Source organism: Arachis stenosperma, chromosome 6, assembly GCF_014773155.1.
Source record: "Arachis stenosperma cultivar V10309 chromosome 6, arast.V10309.gnm1.PFL2, whole genome shotgun sequence".
Classification (NCBI taxonomy): Eukaryota; Viridiplantae; Streptophyta; class Magnoliopsida; order Fabales; family Fabaceae; genus Arachis; species Arachis stenosperma.
Window position 1 is genome coordinate 75,750,017 of NC_080382.1, and position 5,420 is coordinate 75,755,436.

Genomic DNA, 5,420 nt, shown 5'->3' on the forward strand with positions numbered 1-5,420 from the left:
AAAAGAACAAGAAGTACAAAAGTTTCGAATTTATCCTTGAATTTGGTTTAATTATATTGATGTGGTGACAAAACTTTTTGTTTTCTGAATGAATGCTTGAACAGTGCATAATTTTGATCTTGTTGTTTATGAATGTTAAAATTATTGGCTCTTGAAGGAATGATGAACAAAGAGAATGTTATTGACAATCTGAAAAATCATGAAAATTGATTCTTGAAGCAAGAAAAAGCAGTGAAAAAGCAAAAGCTTGCAGAAAAAAAAATTTTGCGAAAAAAATAGAAAGAAAAAGAAAAAGCAAGCAGAAAAAGCCAATAGCCCATAAAACCAAAAGGCAAGGGTAAAAAGGATCCAAGGCTTTGAGCATCAATGGATAGGAGGGCCCAAGGAAATAAATCCAGGCCTAAGCGGCTAAATCAAGCTGTCCCTAACCATGTGCTTGTGTCATGAAGGTCCAAGTGAAAAGCTTGAGACTGAGTGGTTAAAGTCGTGATCCAAGGCAAAAAGAGTGTGCTTAAGAGCTCCGGACACCTCTAACTGGGGACTCTAGCAAAGCTGAGTCACAATCTGAAAAAGTTCACCCAATTATGTGTCTGTGGCACTTATGTATTGATGAGCGGATAATTTGTACGCTTTTTGGCATTGTTTTTAGTATGTTTTTGATATCTTTTAGTTAGTTTTTAGTATATTTTTATTAGTTTTTAGTTAAAATTCACTTTTCTGGACTTTACTATGAGTTTGTGTGTTTTTCTGTGATTTCAGGTATTTTCTGGCTGAAATTGAGGGATCTGAGCAAAAATCTGATCCAGAGACTCAAAAGGACTGCAGATGCTGTTGGATTCTGACCTCCCTGCACTCGAAGTGGATTTTCTGGAGCTACAGAAGCCCAATTGGCGCGCTCTCAACGGCGTTGGAAAGTAGACATCCTGGGCTTTCCAGCAATATATGATAGTCCATACTTTGCCCAAGATTTGATGGCCCAAACCGGCGTTCAAAGTCACCTCAAGAAATTCCAGCGTTAAACGCCGGAACTGGCACCTAATTGGGAGTTAAACGCCCAAACTGGCATAAAAGCTGGCGTTTAACTCCAAGGAGAGTCTCTACACGAAAATGCTTCATTGCTCAGCCCAAGCACACACCAAGTGGGCCCGGAAGTGGATTTTTATGTCATTTACTCATCTTTGTACACCTTAGGCTACTAGTTATCTATAAGTAGGACCTTTTACTATTGTATCTAGGGACTTTGGTAGCTATCTTCGTTTTATGCTATCTTAGATCATTGGGAGGCTGGCCATTCGGCCATGCCTAGACCTTATGCTTATGTATTTTCAACGGTGGAGTTTCTACACACCATAGATTAAGGTGTGGAGCTCTGCTGTACCTCGAGTATTAATGCAATTACTATTGTTCTTCTATTCAATTCTGCTTGTTCTTTGTCCAAGATATCACTTGTTCTTCAACTTGATGAATGTGATGATCTGTGACACTCATCATCATTCTCACCCATGAACAAGGTGACTGACAACCATTCTTGTTCTACAAGCATGCGAGGCTTAGTGAATATCTCTTGGATTACTGATACACGATGCATGGTTGATCGCCTGACAACCGAGTGCTCGCCTGACAAACGAGCCAGCCATTCCGTGAGATCAGAGTCTTCGTGGTATAGGCAAGAACTGATGGCGGCATTCAAGAGAATCCGGAAGGTCTAACCTTGTCTGTGGTATTCTGAGTAGGATTCAATGATTGAATGACTATGACGTGCTTCAAACTCCTAGCAGGCTAGGGCGTTAGTGACAGACGCAAAAGTATCAATGGATATTATTCCGGCCTGAACGAGAACTGACAGATGATTAGCCTATGCTGTGACAGAGCATCAGGGACGTATTTTCACTGAGAGGATGGGAGGTAGCTGCTGACAACAGTAAAACCCTACACGAGCTTGCCATGGAAAGGAGTAAGAAGAATTGGATGAAGGCAGTAGGAAAGCAGAGAGACGGAAGGGAAGGCATCTTCATACGCTTGTCTGAAGCTCTTACACCAATGATATACATAAGTATCTCTATCTTTATCTTTATCTTTATGCTTTATTCGTTTATCACTATACCCATTTGAGTCTGCCTGACTGAGATTTACAAGATGACCATAGCTTGCTTCATACCACCAATCTCCGTGGGATCGACCCTTACTCACGTAAGGTTTATTACTTGGACGACCCAGTGCACTTGCTGGTTAGTTGTGCGAAGTTGTGTTTATGCCATGGTATTGAGCACCAAGTTTTTGGCGCCGTTGCCGGGGATTGTTCGAGTTTTGAGCAAGCTTTAGGTCCGGTAACATCAGTGCCAAAATCCGGCAACAGCACCAAGTTTTTGGCGCCGTTGCCGGGGGATTGTTCTTGTGTATGGACAACTGACGGTTCATCTTGTTGCTTAGATTAGGTATTTTTTTTTTCGAAATTCTTGAAGATGAATTCTAGAGTTTCATGATGATTTGTTGAAGTCTGGCTGGCTGAGAAGCCATGTCTAATCTCATTGGACCGAGGTTTCAACTTATCATCACAAGAGCTTGTTGATTTTCATCAATCTTGCTTTTGGAGCAGTGATCTGCTAAGGCTTGGCTGGCCTTTGGCCATGTCTAGTGTTTTGGACCGAAGCTTTCTTTGAAAGCTTGGCTGGCTGTGAAGCCATGTCTAATTCCTGGACCGGAGTCTTAGACTAGCATTGCACTGATTCCTGGAATTCTCATTAAGAATTTTGATATCTTTTTCCACTTAATTTTCGAAAAACACAAAAAAAAAAAAATTTACAAAATCATAAAAACCAAAAATATTTGATGTTTCTTGCTTAAGTTTAGTGTCTCATCTTAAGTTTGGTGTCAATTGCATGCATTAATTCATGTGTCTTAATGGTCTTCAAGTAATTCTTGATATTTTCGGGTTCTAATCTTTGAATTCAATTGACTTGAGTGTTTTGTGTGTCTCATATGCATTCTCATTAGTGTCAGTAGTATACAAACTGCTAAGTTTGGTGTCTTGCATGCATTGTTATTTCATTCTTGTTGCATTTTGATTATTAAAAAAAAAATCCAAAAATATTTTTTAAAGTGTGTCTTTTCAAGTCAATAATACAAGAATTGAAGATTCAGAACATGCTGCAGAGGAATTATACAGAAAAAGCTGAGCATTCAAAAATGCCCAGTGAAGAAGACAGACTGGTGTTTAAACGCCAGCCAGGGTACCTGGTTGGGCGTTTAACGCCCAAAAAGGGTGCATTTTGGGCGTTAAACGCCAGAATGTATACCATTCTGGGCGTTTAACGCCAGGATGGTGCTAGGGGGAGAATTTTGTTTTCAAATCAATTTTTTTTCAAGTTTTCAAAGTTTTTCAAAATCAAATCTTTTTCAAATCATATTTTTTTCAATCAAATGTTTTCAAAATCAATTTCTTTCCTTTTTCAAAGATACTTACTAACAATTAATGATTTGATTGAACATCTCAAATTTGTTGCCTTTTCTGTTGAGAAAGGTTTAATGTTTGAATCATATCTTTTCTTGTTAGGCAAGTCACTAATTTTCAAAATCAAATCTTTTAAAATTGTTTTCAAAACATATCTTTTAAAATTGTTTTCAAATCATATCTTCTCAATCACATCTCTTTAAAACTAATCATATCTTCTTAACCTCATCTTTTTCAAAATAGTTTTCAATCAAATCTTTTTGATTTCTAATTTCAATTCCTTTTTCAAAAAAACACTTGATTTCTTTCTTACTTTTATTTTCGAAAATCAATTAAATGTTTTTCAAAATGTTTTCAAAATCTGTTTAATTGAATTTTCGAAAATCTTCTTCCTCTCCTCCCACATCCTTCTATTTATGGAGTACTACTCCTTCTTAATGCACAATTCGAACTCTATCTAATCAAGTTCGAATTCTTCTACCTCCTTTTTCTATTTTTCTTTTCCTCTGACACTTCAAGGAATCTCTATACTGTGACATAGAGGATTCCACATTTTCTTTTTCTCTTCTCTTTCATATGAGCAGGAGCAGAGACAAAGGCATTCTTGTTGAAGCTGACCCTGAACCTGAGAGAACCTTGAAGCGAAAGCTAAGAGAAGCCAAGGCACAACTCTCTTTAGAGGACCTGACCGAATTCTTCAAAGAAGAAGAACACATGGCAGCCGAAAACAACAACAATGCCAACAATGCAAGGAAGGTGCTGGGTGACTTTACTGCACCTACTCCCAACTTCTATGGGAGAAGCATCTCTATCCCTGCCATTGGAGCAAACAACTTTGAGCTTAAGCCTCAATTAGTTTCTCTAATGCAACAGAATTGCAAATTCCATGGACTTCCAATGGAAGATCCTCATCAGTTTTTAGCTGAGTTCTTGCAAATCTGTGACACAGTCAAGACTAATGGGGTTGACCCTGAGGTCTACAGACTGATGCTATTCCCTTTTGCTGTAAGAGACAGAGCTAGGATATGGTTGGACTCACAACCTAAAGATAGCCTGGATTCTTGGGAAAAGCTAGTCAATGCCTTCTTGGCAAAATTCTTTCCACCTCAAAAATGGAGTAAGCTTAGAGTGGAAGTCCAAACCTTCAGACAGAAGGATGGAGAATCCCTCTATGAAGCTTGGGAAAGATACAAACAATTAATCAGAAGATGTCCCTCAGACATGCTTTCTGAATGGAGCATCATAGGTATCTTCTATGATGGTCTCTCTGAACTATCCAAGATGTCTTTGGATAGCTCTGCTGGAGGATCTCTTCATTTGAAGAAGACGCCTACAGAGGCTCAAGAGCTAATTGAAATGGTTGCAAATAACCAATTCATGTACACTTCTGAAAGGAATCCTGTGAACAATGGGACTAATCAGAAGAAAGGAGTTCTTGAGATTGATACTCTGAATGCCATTTTGGCTCAGAACAAGATATTGACTCAACAAGTCAATTTGATTTCTCAAAGTCTGTCTGGAATGCAAAATGCACCAAGCAGTACTAAGGATGCTTCCTCTGAGGAAGAAGCTTATGATCCTGAGAACCCTTCAATGGAAGAGGTGAATTACCTAGGAGAGCCCTATGGAAACACCTACAATTCTTCATGGAGAAATCACCCAAATTTCTCATGGAAGAATCAAGAGAAACCTCAACAAGGTTTCAACAATAATAATGGTGGAAGAAACAGGTTTAGCAATGGCAAGCCTTTTCCATCATCTTCTCAGCAACAGACAGAGAGTTCTAAGCAGAATACCTCTGACTTAGCAACCATGGTCTTTGATCTAATCAAAACCACTCAAAGTTTCATGAATGAAACAAGGTCCTCCATCAGAAATTTGGAAGGACAAGTGGGTCAGCTGAGCAAGAAAATTACTGAACTCCCTCCTAGTACTCTCCCAAGCAACACAGAAGAAAATCCAAAAGGAG

At 38.8% G+C, this 5,420-nt stretch overlaps 1 non-coding gene across 1 annotated transcript; it reads right to left on the reverse strand.

Moving 5' to 3' along the window:
- Positions 1 to 4,570: 4,570 nt before the first annotated feature.
- On the reverse strand, positions 4,571 to 4,678 carry LOC130938400 (small nucleolar RNA R71). The gene has a single exon (XR_009069567.1). It is a non-coding gene; the product is annotated as a small nucleolar RNA R71 (small nucleolar RNA).
- Positions 4,679 to 5,420: the final 742 nt, after the last annotated feature.